Source organism: Zootoca vivipara, chromosome 8 (genome assembly GCF_965207765.1).
Source record: "Zootoca vivipara chromosome 8, rZooViv2.hap1.1, whole genome shotgun sequence".
NCBI lineage: Eukaryota > Metazoa > Chordata > Lepidosauria > Squamata > Lacertidae > Zootoca > Zootoca vivipara.
This window is the reverse complement of record NC_142591.1, coordinates 27,698,590-27,720,307: the sequence shown is the minus strand read 5'-3', so window position 1 is coordinate 27,720,307 and position 21,718 is coordinate 27,698,590. Positions and strand designations below refer to the sequence as shown.

The 21,718-nt window shown below is 43.2% G+C and overlaps 1 protein-coding gene across 27 annotated transcripts in view; it reads right to left on the bottom strand.

The window, feature by feature from the left end:
* The window catches only part of ATXN1 (ataxin 1), a 202,769-nt gene extending 181,435 nt beyond the window's left edge, over window positions 1-21,334 (bottom strand). For 4 of the 27 annotated variants that reach the window (XM_088675227.1, XM_060277959.2, XM_035124726.3 and 1 more), the window contains exon 1: window positions 7,031-7,390. The gene's annotated coding sequence lies outside the window, so the exon portion shown is untranslated. Of the gene's footprint in view, window positions 1-3,342; window positions 3,481-6,152; window positions 7,608-8,176; window positions 8,495-16,066; window positions 16,124-18,820; window positions 18,938-20,026 lie in introns of those variants that run through there. The other 23 variants (XM_060277960.2, XM_035124737.3, XM_088675224.1 and 20 more) reach the window with 16 other exon arrangements.
* Window positions 21,335-21,718: the final 384 nt, after the last annotated feature.

The following is a 21,718-nucleotide window of genomic DNA, read 5'->3' as shown; positions in this document are numbered from 1 at the left end:
ACAGTCAGCTGCATTTCTACTAAAAGAATGCAGTAAAGTACCACAGAAGCTATATGCGAGCATTCACAAAGTTTTCACAATGTTTCATCAAATGCAGCACTGGCTACAGTACCTACTTTGGAGCAGGCTGAACTGTGGCATGTGAAAGTATAAGAACAGCCTATATTGTCAGGTGCCACACAGCAAGGGCATGCAAACCGGTGGAGAGTGCAGAATTAGGAAGAGAGGGCACATCAGATACAAATGCAGGGACAATTCCCCTACAAATTCTCTTTAAGGCATTTTGGCCATCACAGAGTCTGCTGCATTGACCTATTTCTACCTGCCTAGTATTTGTTAGCATCCAGTCATGCTAGGACCAGCAGCCCAAGAGTCATAGCTGTCAACCCTCCCTTTTTTGCATTGCCAGATGCTTTGGAACTACAACTCCCATGATCCCTAGCTAACAGGGCCAGTGCTCAGGGATCGTGGGAGTTGCTGTTCCAAAACATCTGGAGGTCCAAGCTTGCCTATGCCTGCCGTAGACTGTCCCCGGGACAGGTGAGGCTGCTGATCCCTTATTTTCAAATCCGAAAGTTGACAGCTATGAAGAGGACTTGTACCAGTTGCATGACGTAGTCATAAAATAAGCCATAGCAGGATTTTTAAGCATTCAAGGAATATAAGCCATACCCTGAAAATAAGACATAGTGATAGGCATAGCAGCAATGCTGGCCACGGCAGGAGGAAAAAAAGACATCCCCTGAAAATAAGCCTTAGTGTGTGTTTTTTTGAGGAAAAATTAATATAAGACGGTGTCTTGTTTTCGGAGAAACACTGTACCTCGTGTTATAGACGCTTCAGGTTACAGACTACGCTAATCCAGAAATAGTACCTTGGGTTAAGAACTTTACTTCAGGATGAGAACAGAAATCGTGCAGTAGCAGTGTGGCAGCAGCGGGAGGTCCCATTAGCTAAAGTGGTACCTCAGGTTAAGAACAGTTTCAGACCTCCAGAACGGACCTCCAGAACGAATTAAGTTCTTAACCCAAGGTACCAGTGTACCAGCAAAAGGACTAGGATGGGGCAGTGTCTCATCTTACAAAACAAGGAATGGAGGAGCCACCCCCTTACAACAAAGAAAGTGTTATCTCTATATATTAATATTATTTTAAAATAAACCACACACCACCTTATCTCAAAATATAATTAACACACCCAATAAGAGAGCAATTATTAAGTAATAAAATATCATTGTACATTAAAAGGTTTACTTCTCTGTTGGGATGCACAAGCTTTCAGATGAAACCCCCTTAGGGAGGGTTACAAGGGATCAAATAATGCAAAACAATCCAACTACATTTTCACAACAGTACAACCTCTTATTTAAAATTAAGTATACAAGTCGTTTTGTCCATCTACATTCTAAAATATAGGCCACTGCTGTTCATCAGAGGTCTGACAAAGGAGAAAAACCTGTCAGATGGATGGGACGCCACCACCAAGAATTCCGTTGCCTACACCAAGTTCTGGACAATTGGATTTTTATTGGTGATGGCAGATGTCAACTCACAGGCAGGAGAGCATATGGCGAGTTCCTCTTTCATGCAATTATCAGAAAATTGCATGAAATAAATTATATTTCAGAAAATTATATGAAATAAATTGCATTAATTATCAGAACAGGAAACAGGTATGTTCCTTTTTCTACCACACTATTTTACAAGACACACGCCACTCCTGTTTCCCTGGACAGCAAAAGGAAGAGCTAAACTTTTTCTTATTGAAAGTGTGGGTCTATCAACCCGTACACACCTCCATATCTTACATACAAGATGGGAAGTCTGTGGCCTTTCGATTTCCATCAGCCGAAGTCAGCATGGCCAGTAGTCGGGAATGATTGGATTTATGGTTCAGTAAGTTCTGGAAAGCCACAGATTCCTCACCTCTGCCTTACACCCCTCATTTCTCTGCTTAATTTGGATGAATTTCATATGGAACCTTCTACAAAATGTTTGCCTGTGGAAGCCCCATTTAAATAAAATTCTGGGTAAAGGAAATGTGCTGATAATTCCTGTTTCTTGGTGGAATTACACTGTAAAAGATCCAATGGATCATTAAATCACTATGACCCTTTTCTTTGTAAAAAAAAAAAAGTGGAATTAATGCCACCAATATAAATTTTAAAAGATACTCACATTAGATAGTATCTAAATTGATACTGGGGAGCATGAGTATCTCACATTAAATAAAAAAATCGGCGAGTTTTACAAACTCCCATAGAAAAGTCTGCATGTGTTAAAAATGTTTTAAACACTTGTTTTTAAACCGTTTTTTAATAATTTTAATATTTCTTGCAACCTGCTTAGAGGTTTTATTACAATCAATCAGTAAAACATCCACATTTTGTTATTTACATGTGATTTCACATGTGAAAATTTATTATCTTAAACAAAACAAAATATGAATTTAGAATGGCATTTTTCCATGTCATATTCCAGACATATCAATGTAATGTTGATATAGTGTATTTTGACACATAGATAAAAGCAGCAAAAAAGCTGTAACTGGAAAGGGTTTGGCGTTGTTGCTGTTGTTGTTGTTTACAGTTTAAATATCACAATAAATCTTTCTTTGGGGATAATAAAGTATTCCCAGCTTATCTCTGTCTCAGTATGGTGATGAAGTTTCTATACAATTCACATTTGTCCCCAATAAAAGGCCCAGCCTACAGCACAATCCTATACCAATCTACTTAGAAGACAGACCTAGTCATTGATGATTGCTCCCAGGTAAGCGGGCACAGTATAGTAGTCTGCCTGTTATTTGAACTAAATGCATGAATTGCATTTAAACATTTAATCACTCAACAGCTCATAGGACCAGTGAAGAACTCAGGGATATGCTCAGCATGTCCCACAGAAAGAGCCTCTTACCGAATTATGCTTCCAAGCTAGTAAATATTTCAGACAACATTCACTATTATGGCAGCAAAGGAAAGGAAAAGTGAGGTCTGCTCTTGCTCCCACCGACACCAAAGTAAGTATTGCCTCTGGCTGTCAGCAAGCAAAGAACGAGATCATGTGTCGTATTTCACAAGATAGCTTGTTCTACTGTAAAATACATTTGATGTGATTTGAAAAATAAGTTGTGGAGCAGTTTTACATAATATCCTTTAAAATAAAAGCCCTTTTGGTTAATGTTTCCATAATGAGCTCCAGGGGGGGAACATACAATTGGCTTTCCAGACATCTCAATCACACATCTAAAGCATTCCTGGAAGCACATAAAGCCTCGCATTATAAACAAATCAGCATACAACAAGATGTACCAATACTCCCATTATGCAATACAGAGACTCACATTCTGTGCCATTAATTCTATAAGGCTGTTTCACTTTCCATACTACATTCTTGTCCGCCTTCTGTTTTCGGTCTAGTGGCTCGGACACACTGGCCCAAAACAAAAATTGAAGAGAAGGTGGTGCAGACTGGAAGCTACATGCAGCCTTCCTTTATAGCACTGCCCAGGCTGCCTGACTGCATGAAAGATTTGGGCCTTCTCGGTGTGAGAAACTGCTCCCAAAAGCCAATCAGATGAGGCTTGGCAGACAAAGTGAAACCTGCCAGTTCAGCTACACTCCATCAGAGACTGAACATATTTGTAGTACATGATCTAAAATACAAATATTTCCAATCTCAGAACTATTAATGGTTAAAATTACTTTGATGTTTTGTTTTGATTTTTTTCCATTTTATCTCTGAACAATTTGTCTGATGACACAATAATTCAACTTTTGAGTGTGGTAAAATTTGTCTGTTAAATATATCCTGGAAATGGCAATGTGAAAATATAAACCATTTTCAATATTGAAGTATTTTTATTTTGTATTTTAAATGCATTAACAGTAAAAGCCCTTTGCTGTTTCCTCCATTTAATGTTATGATTTAAAAAGTGAAACTAAATTTTAAACAAAAAACTACTAACCAATTACCTAAGCACTAACAATAAAATAATTTGGAGTTCAAGTTGGTTTTATTTTCTCTAAACTTTTTCTCGAGAGGACATTGGAAATATCCCATAACAAAACGAAGTCCCATTCGTGCCAGTGCATTTAGCACTAAACTTAATTTATTAAGTTCTGTCATTCTGAGTTGCAAACTTCAAACTAAAAAAAACCAGTCTCTTCAGCTTCTAAATACTTTCCAAGCTTTACATGCAACTCTTGCCTTTAAAATAGTTCAACACTCAACCAAAAGCATCAGACTGCAATAGAAATGTTTCAATATAAATTCTGAAGCAGCTGTAAGAAGCACAGATATTTGCTGGCTCACTTAACACCACACACCCATGTTATCTTTATGCAAATTTCATTGTCTAGCTAACCAAAATCTATTTGTGGGGAAATCAACTGACATGATTCAGGATTAACTTCCTTAAATTTTCAGGGATTAAAAACAAAGACAAGAAGCCTGATATCAAAGACAATTAATTACTTTTAAGACTATGCCTTATTGTCAAACTTGGTGAGGATGTAAAAGTCAGTCATATAACAGCACGGTCAGAAGACTCATTCCAGGAAACAGCAAGTTCATACTTCTGCACCCTTTTTGTTTTTTAGGACTGGAATCCCTTATGTGTATTTGGATGCTTTGAACAGTTTAGACATAGTTGTGATGCAGAGATGCATAGCTTTTTACAGATGCACACAAGGTACAACCATTCATACAATAAACATATGATCAACATATGTTACACATATGATCAACATATGTCTCAAAAGCAGGCTGGAAATCGATTTCAACATGAGGGCCAGATTCCTTTAGCCCCTAAAACATCTAGTTTAATTCCTAAATATGTAAAGAGGGTTTTATGGGCAGGAGGGAAGAGTTCATGATAGAGAAGACAAAAAATTGAAAACACAATTTATTAGCAATTTAATCTCACATTTTAAAGAAAATCCTGTTCTTGTTGTTTTCAAATAAACAATTGTCATATTTTTAGTTGTCATTCCAAGCACTCTTGGAAGATGTCACAGAGGGTTTCTTACCTCGAAAATACCAAACTTTGCACACAGACAGCAACTGTGGTATGAGAGATAAAGAAGCTTCTCCACGTTTTTAAAAGATAATAGGCCATGCTATCTACCATAAACAGGCCCTTTAGCTAACCTATTACAGCTGCAAAGGGAACCGGCTGCCCCATACAGCTCCCAAAGTTGATAGAGGGAAAGGCCCCCACCATCCAGAATTTTACAGGGCAGGAGGTGGAGCAACAAGACCATTTCTCTCTCTGACATCTCACTACATCTCACTCTCACTACTAAAAAGTGTTAGCAAACATCTCAAATAATTACTAACCATCTACAGAAAAGCTTAAGAACTGCAACTTCTGACTCAAAGTACAAACTGCTACTGATATGACAGAAGTGCTGTTACGTGACACCTTCCGTTTCAAATCACATGCAAATTATGTAAATCAAATGCAAAAAAAAGCTGCAGCACACAATACACACAGCTTAACAAGTTGCTCATCCCTGCAGTAAAGGCACCATTTGAGGTATCCCAGTCACTAGAAAAAAAACGCACCTGAATGGACGATGAATACTGTCTGTTACCATGGCAGCCCGATCTAATTACATGACTGATCAGGGCTAGAGTGAGTGCACTGGAAATCTACACCATTGACATGTCTCTACATGATCACTCGCACACACACACACACACACACACACAGAGCAAGCTGTAGAAAATCTATCAGTTTTTTGTCCTGTGTTACACAATTGATGAGTAAAGCCATCTATTTAACAAAACTGACCTGTGATTTTTTTAAAGGAAAGATAAAAATGACAGCCTCGTATGATAATGTATGCTTCTTAGTTGCTCAAAATAACTCCAGCAATACAGCCTCTCTCTCTCTCTCTCTCTCTTTCAATTATCTCTTCCTCATTCATAACCCCTGTTCCTGAGAGCAATAAAACTAGGCTGTCCTCACCAGCCAGACAAACAAATCCACATTCACAGAGGAAATCTGAATTTGCTGTTAAGTGTTTCATCAGAAACTGAAACAGGACTGCCTAAAATGTCAGCAAAGTAACTGTCTATATTCAAACATATGTAACTAACTGTTAGCTGCATAAAATATATAACAGGAATCACTAAACATTTAATTACCTGTATTGTGAAATATTTTCTATCCATATTGAAAGATAAGAGGATCCACAAACTCAAGGGATGCATCTGCACAATCGCGTGTGTAAGCGAGTGCATAAACAGATAATTGTGCAAAGCAGTATTTTGCATAACATGTCAAGTTGTGGGCTTCTGTCCCCCCCCCAATTGTACCATGGGTTCAGAATCACAGGGGAGAAATATTATTTTGGAAGAGTCCCTATTGCATACCATACGGTAAACAAAATAAAAATAGCTTGTTCTTGTTGTCCACATAGTGTGGCATTATATAACAAGCTTTGAATTTGCTCTTTTCTATCATTGCTATCTCATAATTTTACCTGTAAAAAAACAACAACCCCCAAACATATTCAATACTGCCTTTTAAATGTTATGTTATTTTCCTTGCTGGTATTTCCAGTAGCTGCCAACGTATCTACCGGTAGAAAAAAACTCAACTGCTTCTTAAGAGAAATACAATTATGCAGGCAGATTATTCATGCTTTGAAATATTAAAGGGACCTTAACTTTTTTTAAAAAAAAATACATATTTTTGAACGAGATGGGAGGGCAGCAGGGCACTGGAGGCATGTAACGAATTGCAAACAGTGTCAGGCTCAGAAATCTATTTCCCCCCCCTCCCTCCCCCAATTTAAAAGGGGGGATCTTGCCATGTCCAGAGATGAACCCATCCGTTCCTGGAAACCAGAAAGAATCTTGAGAGAAATCTCTTGGAGAAACTGGACTGTGCGTATTTTTCTTTGCCGGGAAAGACTGGAGGAGGAAGGCGAGAGGAAAACAGCAGGAGCTGCCTTTTGGAGGATGGTGTCAAGGTGAAGAGAAGGGGGAGCGCAGGCCTGCCCGTCCAAAGGACCCCCTACCTCCTCTCCGGGTGCCCGGCAGTGGCCTTCACTCACTCAATGACTCCTGGCTGAAGTACCCGGAGGAGTCTGCAGCCGACCTGGGCCCTGAATGTAGGAGCATAGTGGAAGAGGAGCTGCTGCTGCTTGCTGCTGCCGCTGCCGGGCACATCCCAGTCCCAGCGCCGCCGCCTCCTCCTCCGCCTCCTCGCTTCATTCACCCCTCCGGCAACCACCCAGCCCCGTACTACACAGTGCAACGAGGACCGGCCCTCCCTACTATGAAGCCAGGCGGCGTTGGCGGGGGGGGGGGAGGAGAGGAGAGGGAGGGCGCGCAATGCTCCGCTCGCCCACAGCAGCTGAGCCGGCCTTCAGGAGGAGCAGCGGCGGCGGCGGCGGCGGCGGCAGCAGCAGCAAGAGAGGACGCAGCTCCAGCCAGACAGCGGCGGCGGCAGCGGAGCAGGAGGGCGTTGCTTCGGGACACACAAAACCCAGGCCCTGCGTGAACTCCGCGCACTCGCCCTCGGCCGGTCTCTGTCGCCAGTGCCTCTCAGGGCGCAGCAAAGGCAGAGGCAGGCGCGCACAGCCAGTCTGCCTTGCTGACACCAGTGCACACGCAGGCAAATACACTCGAAAACAAGCCAAATACCGGCGAGGAGAGGGGGAAGGGAAGGGAAGAACACTTCTTTATGTTTCTTTGCTTGCATAAGCGGGGGTGGGGTGGGGTGGGGGTGCATTTCTCGCATATACACCGAGCGCAAGAACGACTCCAGCCAGCGGCACCATACCCTCCTCCTCCTCCCCACCGGCCCGCCTTTCGCTCGCACACACAGCAAGCCGATCGCTTCCTGGCCTGGCTTCCCCTTCCTCCTACACCTCCAGCCTCCTCAGCACGGGATGGGGGTGGGCAGAGGGAAGATGCGGGGACCGGCTCGAGCAAAGAGATACTTTCAGGGTGACAGCGCATCACAGTCCCTCCTGTCCTGTCCCCCTCTTCCAACAGCCGGCCCTGCGTATTTCTTGTGTCGGTGTGTTTTTCCTCGCCACCCCCCGCCCCCGCCCCAAAGCTGGAAATCTCTGGAGGTTTGCAATCGAGGAGGGGTCAGGAGAGTGGAGAAAGAGAAGCGAAAGCAGAGGGTTGTCTTTTTCCTTTAAAAAGCCACTTACTGTAAAGTGTCAGTGGGGTTCGAGAACGGGACGGACCAAAAAAAAAAAAGGACTCACAATATCTTGCCAGCTGATCGCAAGGGCTTGGGGTTTTGTAATATTTAAAAAGGAGGAAAAAAACACAACAACAACACTGTGCTATTTCTCTCCTCCCGCGCTGTGACACAGATGTCTTCTCACCAACTGTAGTAGAAATGATGTCTGCGGTATAGAAGCTCGCTCCTCTCTTCTCCAGTATGTAAATGTGTAATAGAAGCCAAATATGGAGCAGTTGGCTGCCTCTGCATCAGCTCAAGGATCCTACTTCATGCAAAGGGGAGGAGGAGGAGGAGAAGCGGGGGGGGGGGGGAGAAGGAGGCAACACTTTGTCAGGCGGCCAAGAGAGCCACACAGATTATTGCATACGCACAACAGAGCCCGGCCAAACCAGCCTTAACCCTTTCCAGGGTTTCGTCTCAGCTTCCAGGAAGGGATTTGGATTTTTGTTTTCACTACAATGTACCTCTCTTCACCACACCACTCTACACACATGCACAAATTATGTGCACAAACAAATCTTGTGCCACTCTACATTTTTTTCAGTTCTGGAATCTCAGAGCTCTTTGGTTCCACTAACAGATGCAAGGAAACGATTGAAGTCCTTTCCAGACATTCAAAAGAAACTGGACTTTTTTAAAAAAAATGTCTTACAGCCTGATCCTATGCATATTTACTCAGAAATCCCATTGAGTTCAACAGGCCTTGCTTCTAACTAAGTTCTCAGGAGCCCGCTCTATACTCAAGCTAGGTCTGAAGGAGAGCTCACTCTCTAATCAAGTTTTAAAAAGAAGAGCAGAACACATTTTAAGTGTTTGCAAACCAGCAGAAGCATGAAGAGAGAGATTTAGTCACATGCAATTAGTGATATCAGAGGCACACAGTAGGTGCCCACACCACATACACACAAGAAAACAACAACACTACACTTCATTGCCGTGATTGGCATGCTTTGTAGGGGAAGGTAAAAATTTCCCAGCATAATGTTTTTGTTTGACCTATGGGGAAACGTGGTACTTGTTCCCACAATAAAGAGCTTCCTTGAGGGAAGACAACAAATGAGTAACAACTGCACATCTACTGATGCATAAGGTGATTTTTTTGTTGTTTTAAAAAATGGTATAGAGGTGAAATTTATTATTATTATTATTATTATTATTATTATTATTATTATTATTAAATTGGAGAAGGCCCTAAAGATAAAAGAAAAAAAGTTGAAGCCTGTTGCCCCTTCTAAACTACAATGTAATTGGGAGGCAGTTGCCCCTCAAGTTTGTTTTTTTACCGAAAGAGGCGGGGGGGGGATACCACCTTGGCAGCTAACGATAGCAACACTTTAGGGCTACAAAGCTATTTTAAAGTTACTTATTCTATTTCACTGCTATCATTTAAAATTAAGCCTTAACCAAGAGCCAGAGATGAGAACCAACTCCCTGTGGTGAACTAAGGGAATGACTGTCAATTAGCATTTTTCTGTTACAAACCTGAGGCACTCTATTCAAGTCCACTGATAAAATGCTTAAAAAAAGAGAGAGAGATCAGAGCCTTGTAGTCATTACAAAAGGATGGGCAGCTTGATGTACAGCCTTATGCAATAACTGTCAGGGAGGAAATGTATGGTGCTGACCACCAAAGTTGTATAACATAGGAAAATTTGCTCGTAATCCTGTTTTTGACATTTTTCCCATTCCCCTGGGCAGCCAGTTAAATGGCTGTAAGCTTATAAGCTCTTCGGTTCTGTCAGTGCTTCTGAAGCCATAGTGTCTCTGCGATACCTCAAGACCTCGCATACAGGGTGCTTCCATATCAGAGTTTGTCCTGGAATCGGTGTTACTCATGCATGCAAGTTTTTCATCGCATCTACACAATACTGCCAGCATCAAAATGCCACAAAGTATTTTAAACTCCTATTTAATCCAGATTTCTCACTACTGCAAAAAAGAAGTAAAAACAACCCATTATACACACATCCACAGTCACCACTGGTATAGAAACCTAGCAATGTTTTTGTGTGACTGGTTTTGTCACATGTATGCTCACTGTCACCACACCCTACTTCTGTTTGCTCATTACCTAAGCGCAATCTACCCATTTTGTTTCTGACAGACCAAACGATGCAAGTAGGTGTAGTTCTACCAACTGCTGCATGCTAGAAGCACATTCAGATTACAGCACATGTATGTATGTATGCTGTTGATTTTATTTTTAATAGGGGATGCTGTACTTTTGAGCAGGCCCTCTGTATAATGCCACATATTTCTTCTGACACATGAAGGAGGAGGTGCCATTTAAAGCAATTCAAACTTGCATCACCAATGGCTTGTATCCTAAGTTAACTCAAGGAAGTGGGGGGTTGTGCCCTTTGGTCCCCCTTCAGCCATCTAAGCCCCCCCCCCAGCCTCTCTCTCAAGTGTCAGGGGGCCCATCTAAAATGTTGACAGTAGCAGCAAATTGGACAGAGCAGGAGGCAGTAGAGACATCATGTGTTGACTGTCAATACTGCGGCGAGTCAGGAACCATGGGCATACCCAGGATCAAAACTAGGGGGGGGCAAGGGGAGGGGCCAAGGCACGGAAGGGGAGGGGCCACAAAGTGGGCGGGAACGGCGAACTCGCGCTCCGCCAGGCTGTGCCCCTCCCTAGAAGCAGGGCTGGTGGGCGGAGGCGGAGCCCAGCCCAGCGGAGCGCGAGTTCGGCGTTCCTGCCCGCCGCGCCGTGCTCTCTGGTTCCCCGCCGTGCTTGGCCTTGCCAGAGGGCGCGACGGGGAGCTGGAGGGAGGGCGCAGCGCGGCGGGCGGGAACGGCGAACTCGCGCTCCGCCGGGCTGTGCCCCTCCCTAGAAGCAGGGCTGGTGGGCGGAGGCGGAGCCCAGCCCAGCGGAGCGCGAGTTCAGCGTTTCCGCCCGCCGCGCCGCGCTCTCTGGTTCCCCGCCGCGCTTAGCCTCGCCATTCCCGCCGCGCTGCACCCTCCCTCCAGCTCCCCGGCGTGCCGGGAATGGCGAACTCGCGCTCAGCCGGGCTGTGCTCCGCCTCTGCCCACCAGCCCTGCTTCTAGAGTAGGGCAGCTGCCCTAACTTGCCCCGTGGTGGGTACGCCCTTGTCAGGAACTGCAGAGCAGGTGAAAAAAATCAGTAGAGACGGCAGTACCACCACCACAAGCATGGTAGGCTATTAAGCACTGGCAAGAGGAACTGCTACTGCAGCAGCTGATTAAGCCAAAACACATCCTGCTCCGAGGGTTCTGGAGAAGTATGAACCACAAGGCCAAAGTTCATCATGTGGCGTATACGGTAATATTGTTATCTCTCCCAGTATCCTAGTGAGAGGCTAGAATGCCAGTAACAAGGCAGCACCTTGCCAACTTGATTCCAGAGAGAGGGCTGAAGATCTGGAACTGGGGAAGACCTTCAGGGGAACACAGGAAGCTGCCCTATCCAAAGTCTGACCCCTGGTTCATCTAGCTTAACACTTACAAGCAGCAGCACTCCAGAGTTTCAGATGCAAGTTTCCTACCCGGAGATGCTAGGAATTGAACATGGAATCTTCTGCATGCAAAACTGATACAGTACTTTACCCCTGAGCTACAGCCCTCCCATGATCCTGGGGAGGCACAATGGACCCCCAAGGAGATTAAAGGCTGCACCTCTTGGAACAATTGTCCCCACCACTGAGGTGAGGGATACCCTGTTTGGGAGGGGCCTGATTGATTAGGACCCTCAGATATGGATCCAGTGATCTGGATTTCTCTGGACTCCATTACAGAAACCTGTTACGGTTTCTCCAAGGGTGATTGCAAGTACAGTAGACTGTTGCCTGATCAACAGCAGGAAACTGGCTGGAAGCACCCACTGCACTGTAGGTGCACTGCTGACATTGACAAAATACCAGTCAACAAAGAAAATCACACATACAAAGTAGGAGAAGACTGATGAGAGGAAGAGAAAGGCATAAAAGTATAACTTTTCACCTTCCTCTGAAAGAGAGCACAACCCATACGGGGGACTAGATATGAGCCTAAATGAATAATATTCTGTCTATGAATTTCCTTAAGTTCCACTGAAGTTAATAGGATTTCCTTTATAAGCAGACATGGATACCATTGCAGTCTTAGGGTCCAAGTCAAAATGTTTTCTTTATGGTCCAGAATAATTCAGTTAGTTCTCTTGCATATTTCAGAAGTCATTCATCATTTAACTGCCCTATTTAAAGAGCTCAGGCTGGGCAATGTGTTTATTACCAGACATTCACTTAAATATGCAATAAAAACACACAAAACTACAAAGAGATTTCACTGTGTCCCTTAGATGTGTTTTGTATATTCTGGCCTCTACTACTAAATAGTAACTGGGAAGAGCAAGAGCACAGCTGAGGAAGTACAGAGTAATTTGCACAGTGGCCAAAGCAAACTGTTAAATCTCACAAATGCAATTCTGCATAGTGCTATGCTACAGGCCTCCTTGACAATGCAAACTGCAGCCTCCCTTCTTCAGTCTTCACTTGACTTAATAATTGTAACTGAAAAGCGTACAGCCTTTCTGTCCCCTTGTTTGCTGCTTGGTGGTGGTGGTGCCACCTATGATAAAGAGTGTGTAGCCTTTACAGATCACAACTGATAAGTTGTACCTGTCCTTGGGGATTCTAGCAGGATTGGAAAATGGGCCAAAAATTTATTGAAATATAAAGGTCAGTCTACCATGAACATTTTCCAAATAACATACTAATGGCTGGCCATCAAAAAGCTAACCAAATAAATTCTGGCATGCTCATAGTTAGAAAATGGCAAAATTTCAAAGGAAAGAAATTTAATAATTATTGAAAGCTGCTGATATTTTTTTACTACATAAAACTGGTGCCTTCCAGATGTTTTGGACTACAACTCCTATCAGCCCCAGCCATGGATTTTGTAGGGTTGATGAGAGTAGGGTTGATAAAAATGCTGCATGCCATAACTTGTGATGTTGGGCATTTTGTCATGATGCGGGTAATGTTTATTGCTATTACAAAATTGAGATGCACATCCTTAGAATTCTTAAATTATCACCTAGAGCAATTTGGTGCTTTCTGTGGAGCTGCTTCTGTGCATTAGTGCTAAACTGAAGATGCAGAAAGCAGTATCTTCCAGCAAATAGTTGCAAAGTTGCAGCTATTTCTGTGCATCATTCCCATGTTGATGGTCCTATTCGTGCTACCACCACCATTCTCCTGTATGGATCATTAAAACTCCTTTATGCCTGGAGTATATAGATACCAAGTGGTGGGAAACTTTAAAAACCTGAAACTTGGCAGGAGCAGAATGGCTCCAACACCACCCAAAACTCAAGTGTGATGTGTAAACCTGATCTGTAGCAGCATGTTTTGGTGAGAGTACTGGCAAAGGTAAACCTACACCTTATGGGTTTGAGGCTCAACACAGGCGCCACAGCCTTTATTCCAGCAGTTACTTGTGCATGATGATGACCAAATTTAGGTGCCAGAAGTCAAATGGTTAAACATCCATTTCAATTAGTTTGTGTCACAGAAAGCTTAGGAGGAACACCAGTTGACAAGAAGGTGATGGTCCCACTTAAACAAGAACATAAGGGGCACAGGATACTCCTGATTCCACCCAGATACAACTAAATCCTGTGCCACCTAATGACTAAGCTATATCATGATCCTATGCAAAGAGTTTATTTGCTGTAGGCGATATAGTATTATAATTATCTGCATGAATTCATGGACATAAAGTATGACCCAGATGGACATTCTAACTACACACACATTGTCCAGAAGACACTTCACTTTGACACAGGGAATTGTGGTGCATTATTTACTTAATAAGTTGGCTAGGCTGCTGCCTGCTGGCAATATCCACTCCCTCCCATGTTTACTGATAACTTACACAGGTCCTTGCTATGATTCTATTATGGAGAAATTCTTTTTCCACCTTCGCTGCATTAAGCAGTTGGTCCCTTACCTTTCCCGCCCCGACCTGGCCACAGTGATCCATGCGACGGTCACTTCCAGGCTGGACTACTGTAATTCGCTCTACGCGGGGCTGCCCTTAAAGCTGTCCCCAAAACTCCAGTGGGTGCAGAATGCTGCAGCGAGGCTCCTCACGGGGTCCCTGCCATGGGAGCATATTCACCCAGTGCTTTTCCAGCTGCACTGGCTCCCGGTGGAGTACAGGGTCAGATCTGCCCGGACACTGAGGTCCAGCGCCGAGGGCCTTCTGGCGGTTCCCTCGCTACAAGAAGCCAAGTTACAGGGAACCAGGCAGAGGGCCTTCTCAGTAGTGGCACCCACCCTGTGGAATGCCTTCCCACCAGAAGTCAAAGAGAACAACAATTACCAGACCTTTAGAAGGCATCTCAAGGCAGCCCTGTCTAGGGAAGTTTTTAATGTTTGATGGATTTCTGTATTTTAATATTTTGTTGGAAGCCGCCCAGAGTGACTGGGGGAACCCGGCCAGACGGGTGGGGTATAAATAACAAATTATAATAATAATAATAATATTATTATTATTATTTAAGGTGCCGCTTTTGACCTTTAAAGCCCTTTACGGCCTAGGACCCTCGTACTTACGGGACCGTCTCTCCTGGTATGCCCCGCGGTAAGGTCCATAAATAGTAACACCTTAGAGGTCCCAGGCCCGAAGGAAATCAGATTAGCCTCAACTAGAACCAGGGCCTTCTCAACACTGGCCCCTGACCTGGTAGAACGCTCTGTCTCCTGAGACCAGGGCCCTGCAGGACCTGATTTCTTTCCACAGGGCCTGTAAGACAGAGTTGTTCTGCCTGGCATTTGGCCTGGAACCAACCTGATCCCCTCCCCCATTTTCCCTTTCTTTCCCCCTTTTTATGAGGCTGCATTTCTAATTTTAATGTATTTAGTCTTGTTGTTGAATTGTATTTTAATTATTTGTTTTACATTTGGTGTTGTTTATATTTGGTGTGAGCCCAGCCTTGGCTGGGGAGGGCGGGGTATAAATAAATAAAAATTATTATTATTATTATTATTATTATTATTATTATTATTATTATTATTAATTTGTGACCCCCCCCTCACTCCACCCGCTCCAGCACCCAACATTTGTCCTTCCACACTCACTTTTATACTTCAGCCACACTCCTTTTGGCATATGACACCCCACCTAGGGTTGACCATGAGTCAACATGGCCCAAAAATGGCCTGATGTATTGCATATTGCCACTGTCACATATAGAGATATAAAAGAGCTTTTACATTCAAGTATCCTTACCAGGTCCTTAAAAAATGATTTTTTTGCCGATTACTTTCCACAGAAATTATGTTCTAAAGGTAGCTGATGATTGCCTACATTTCAGGTCTCTACATTGTTTGTCTCACTACAGCCTCTAGTGGACAAATGCAATCCATTCTCAACACTTTGACTCAAGCTCTGCCTCCTTTGTAAAGCAATCCCTTTGGACTAGTCAAGTTACCTTTGAAATAGTTCTACTTGGGGCAATTCACACACCAATTACTTTTATTTCAGGCCACCACCCTTGAGTTCAGCTGTGGCAGGTTAGTCCCAAGTCTATGCTGTCAGCATTTGAGCATATTCTCCGTTTCCCTTTCCTGCTTCAGCTAAAGCAGGCCTCAGATTGTAATATTTCTGCTTTTAATACAATAGGAGATTCTGGAGAATCAGGAGATTCTGGTAACATCATGACAATCAGTTTCATTCAGGTTTTCCTTTTTAGTTTTCGTCTGCTAGAGGAGAGGAAATTTGGTTGTTCTGGATCCTTAGATTTATTGAATGAATTAATATTTTTAATTTTACTGTCTTTTATTCAGAATAAACAGATCGAGGAAAAGAGCTGACTGGACAGACATGCACAAAAAGAATATACTTACTATGAGCTTGAAAGGGATCCAATAGGTCACCTTGGTTCACCTCTTTTATTATAACATCTATCGTAAAAAAAGAAAAGGACATTATTTTAAAAAGGAGGTTTCTTTCCTAAGCATAAACCATACTACATGCTTCTAAAGACCATCGCAGAAAGCTTTGTTGCGGCAGTGACCCGCCCAATTCAAATCTAAAAGATATCTCCCTAGCTACCTAGATTCATAGCTGCCAAGTTTTCCCTTTTCTCGCGAGGAAGCCTATTCAGCATAAGGGGAAATCCCTTTAAAAAAGGGATAACTTGGCAGCTATGCCTAGATTATGCACATACTGTATATCCCCAGTTGAAATACAAAATGCAACTTTAAAATGTATGCTACACATGTGGCTCCAGCAGCATACATGGGTCTCATCACGGGATCAGCAATCACAGGTAGTGCTCTGATCAGGAATCCTGTCATTGTCATCCATTATACTACCTGTAGAGAGCGTTTCCACTTTATAAATGGAGAACTAGCTTCTTTTCACCACTGCTGATCACCAGGGTGGGTGGAGCAGTTCACCATAGCTTGGCTTACAGTTACCAGGCCTAGATGCATTTAAGGGACTATACATTAGCACTATTAACATACTGCTTTAAATTGTCATGGCTTCCTGCAAAGGTTCATGGGAAGTGTAGTTTGTTAAGGGTTCTGAGAGTTGTTGGAAGCCCCTTATTCCCTTCAGAGAGCTATAATTCCCAGAGTTTCCTTTGATTGCTCAATAACTTTCACTGCCATCGCTAACAAAAATCCTGGCTACGCCCATGCCCTAATTCAGCAGAATTTAATGCTAAAATGGCTCTAATGTAGAGATGAAGAACTGGAGGCATAGTTTCTAGAGTGCTGAACTAAGACATGGGAGACCAGGGTTCAAATCTCCACTCAGCAGACTTTAGGCCAGTCACTGCCTCTCAACCTACCCTACCTCACACCATAGCTGCCAAGTCTCCCGTTTTTCGAGGGAAACCCCCGTATTTTAAACTGTTTCCCACTGGCAGCCCGGATTGGAAAAAATTCCGTAAATCCCCCAGATTTCCCAGCTGCCAGGGAGGCTCCATTTTGGGTCCTGGCGCCGCCCAATTTCCGGTGCCCAGACATGGGTAGCGCGGCACCGTAAGTCGCTTCTACGCATGTCCGGACATGTGTAGAAGCGACTTCCGGTGCCGCGCTATCCATGTCTGGGCACCATTAATTGGGCGGCGCCAGCACCGGAAGTTGCTTCTACGCATGTCCAGACATGCGTAGAAGTGATTTTCGGTGCTACGCCGCTGCTGATCCCGCATGTTTCAGCGGGAGACTTGGCAGCTATGCCTCACAGACTGCGGGCTGGGCAGCTGAGAGACAGAACTGTGCCTGATTTCTGCTGGAATCTAAGGCTGTGGCTATGGGAGAAGCAAGACCTTATTGGGGTGTTAACACTGTGAGCCCCTCAATCATAGGCTGAGATTGTATATATGTGTAAATAAATCATATATTATAAAGACACTACAGTCTCTGCTGTTGCTCATTCCAAGGAAAACTGAACCTTCTAGAATCTCATAGCACTCTGAGAGTAGAGTGCCATGCAACAATATTTTACTGCACATTTTCAATCACTGCAATAGTTTTACAAATCATAGTTCCAAGCACTTGAAATATGTCTGGCTAGCATTCCAAAAAAAGAGCTATAGTATGCAATTACAAGTTACTGGACTTTAAACCAGACTTATCAAGTGAAGTTCTTTGACCTGTGTAATTATCATAGCAAGGGTTGTGATTCCGTCACAGTCAAAATTCTGTTTTTCATGGTAAAACATCCTTAATTCACAGCCCAAACATATCTATTTAATAGAATATATATTTTTAAAGAACATTTAAAAAAAGGATTCCATCATTTTCAATGCTACCCTATCAAACATCCTCAGTCCATTTTGGGGACTAAGGGTGTCCTGCTCTCAACTGGGATCTAGAACATGGTGAGGTTCAAACTGGATCCAAGGCAATGTGGGGTTCAGGCTGGACTCTGAAAGCTGCTCCAGTAAGGAACAAGGTGAAACTGAGCCCTTATATTGTAATCGCAGCAGGTGCAGCCTGATTGTTAAGTGTACTGCAAGATGCTGCTTGATTGAAAGGGCTCCGTTCTTCTCCAGTAGTCTCCTACTGAGATGGAGCAGAGGAGGCTTGGGTCTTCTACAGTGGAGTCACTGGAGTCAGTTTCACAGTGGGCGGCACTGATCCCACAGGTTCTTCTGGACCTGTGTGCCTTCCCCCTTCAGGTTTGGAGTCCTCCCCTCAATCACCTGATGAAGAGGAATCCAACTCCTAGTTTCTGTCGAAGGGTTGCTGTATGCTGTTATGACTGAAGAAGTGTGGGAAAACTGATGTAATAGTGGGTTGCATTCAATGTAGCAGCAGTGAGGTCATTCCAAACAGCATTTCTGTTTGCCTGATGGAACGATAATAGATCTCCCCTTTCCTCTTCCCTTATGTCATTCTGGGATACTCCCAAACTACCGGAGCAGTTTTGGGGAGGTCATGAGGTACATACAGGGAAGAAGTCCCATTGCGCTAGCAGAAAACCTTGCACTGGCTTCTGCTAGAATGAGGTAGTTGAATATGGCCCAGTGCTTCTGCTTGCTTCCTAATGTGAGAAGTTTATCTTTCTTTCTAATTTCTAGCCGGCTTTTCAAGCCAAGTTGTGGTGCCTTGAGTTGAATTATGGTAGTGGTATATCTGCCATACCTTTCCCTTGAACAAGTCACCTCCAAGCTGGGATGTAGCAGTTGCACTGAGTTTGCGGCCTTTCTCGGAAAACCCAACAACGTAAGTTCTAGTGATTTTGATGCTGCGTTATGCAATCTGAAAGGAAACAGAGAGTCAGTCTGTGGTTGCTAGATTTCACACACACACACACAGCAAATCTATGAATAGGCTAGATGTAGCTCAGCCTGTCAAACTGAGTCCCTTCTGCTGGAAGTGGCGCTGTAGATTCAGAACAATAGGATGGAAATTGTACATTATAACAATTAAGCCTCTTCCTGCCTGAGAATGTGTGTTAGCAAATAACTGAGGCGAGAAATTGGGTACCTCAGACATAGAAGATGCCACAGAATTTATAACGTTCTCTTCATCCCCACTTCCCACATCCTTAATAACCTCACCAAACACAGCGTATGAGAAATTACCTCAGGGTCAAGTGGCATCTTGACTGATAGATTGGTTTCATTTATTTATATGCCACCTTTCCACAGTGAGTACAAAGCAGCTTCTATTCTAACAAACAATTTCAATTTGCAGGAAGGTTGGAGGGGACAGTTATAAATGCCACCATCCTACCCCACTGACTGCTGTGGGATGTGAAACAAATATCTCTGAAGATCCAGGGGTGTTTGCTAGCAAAGTCAAGGGTTCCTTGTAAGTCAAAGTTATTTATTGGTCAAACGTCACTGAGTTGATAGTGTTGAGGGATAATAGTACAACCCTTCTCTTGCCATCAAGTCCCTGCTTTTCTCCATGCTTTTGACTATTAACCTTACTATAAATGGAAGCTTTCTTGTCCTTCCCCATTTGATGCACCCTCCTGCATTACACCCTGACATACCAGAGGTTGTAGATGGTGATGGGGCACCATGCAGGGAGAATAGTGGGTCACACATGGGCTGTACAATTCCATTCAGGAGCGGCTGATGCTATGAAGCAGTGTGACATGAGCATTACTGCCACTTACTAGGGCAGTGAAGAGCGGTGCTGGAATTGGAACATGCAGCCACATCATGTGAGCTAATCTGGCACTCCCGTCACCCTGGTTGCCTAACCCTGCCCCCGTACCGGCCTGGTAAACAGCAGCAGTGTTGGGAGAGAGGCTCAATAGCACCACCCAACTGCGGTGGTCACTGCTTTTTCTATTACTATCTCCCAAGGGAGATCAATCAACACTCTCTCACTTACCTCCCAACTTCAACACCTTCCTTAATTTCCAATGCCAGGGCCTTTCACGCACGTTCTTGTTCTCACCATTCCACCTTTCTGGTGCTGCATCTCATTCACCACGAGTTCCTTCGCCTCACTTCACTCGAATGGGGAGTGGTGGAATCCAGAGTTTCCAGGAAACTCTTTCGTACATTGACACGTGGCACTGAGGAAACAAGTGGTCATTTTATATAGTAAGACTTACTTCCAAGTAAATATGCTTGCTGCACATGATTTCACCATCAATCTAATTCAGCTTGACTCAAACACCATCACCGTGAGAGGTGTGTATGGATCAATTTCCCTTTTGTAGTTTTTACAACTAGTTAACAAATCTGAAAAGAAAAACAAATGCCTTTGAGTGATGAATGGTGGCTTCTTCCATTTAAGATCACATATTATTTGTTTCTCTTTTTTCAGCAGCGGATTTTCTTTACCAATGAAAAAAGTGTGTTTTTATTGTTGGTCTCGTTTGCACCACACTATAAACCATAGTTAATGGTTTATAATGAATGCACTGACTGAGGCCCCTTTGACCCTCCCCACTAACATGGGGAGAAAAAACAAACCAGTATCCTTGTCTTAGCATGAAGGCCAACCTAAGGATCATGGTTGTTTCACTTTAAAAAAACACCCACAATCTTTAAGCCAAGAACAAACCTTGACTATACAGATCCTGCTTTGTTTGTGTTACTCCAAACCATGGAATCCTATTCAGACATATTGCTAAACAAGGGTTCATGGTTTGTTTCACCTGCACACATAAATAAACAATGTTATGTTTAAGTAGCCCCAATTGCATCCCCCCCCCAAAGATTCGTTCACTCCCTGCCAAACAGAAGCCTTCCTTAAAAAGGGATTCTTTTAAATTTTTTACTCATTTTGTGTTTTAGATATATTTTTGCCACCAGAACTACACATTTAGCACCACATAAGGCATTCCCTGACATCCTTATGCACATAAATCAATAATTAGATTAATCTGTAGTGCACACAGGTGGGTGGTTGTTGTTGTTTTGTTACTATGGATGAGGATGAGACAGGGTGAAAACAACACTGGAGTTCAGTGAATATGTGGGATATTTATTTTGTAAGTTTTAAATAAAACAACAAATAACAAAACCCATTAACAATAAATGAGAGTGAACAGACAACAATCAAAACATAGATTTCTCATCCCAAAAGCAACCACATACATGGTGCCAATTAACTGCTTTTGAATCTCTATACATAGACCTGTCATTAGCCATTCCTGTTGTTTAGTTCACTCTTCCTCTATTTTCTGATGTTATGCACCTAGTTTTTTCTTTCTTTCTTCTGCCTCAGGCCCCTCTACATCTTTATTGTCCGTTTCTTCTCCAACTGCCATCAACAGACAATTTCCCCTTAATGTCTCCAATATTTTACATTCCTTCATTATTCCAGCCTTTATGATGCAATAAGAACAGACACCACAGATCCAGGTTTATACGTTTATTTAGGAAGTTCTGATACCCAGATGGTGAGGAAGGTGAAGTATGATTCTTCCATCATTATAATGCCATATTTGACAGAATATTGAAGATGCTCGCAAAGGAAAAGCTAGTTATGTTACTGAAGAATTTAGACTAACTTTCAATCTAATATTTCATAAAACTTGTCTTAGGACTTACCTGAAGTATCATGGATAGT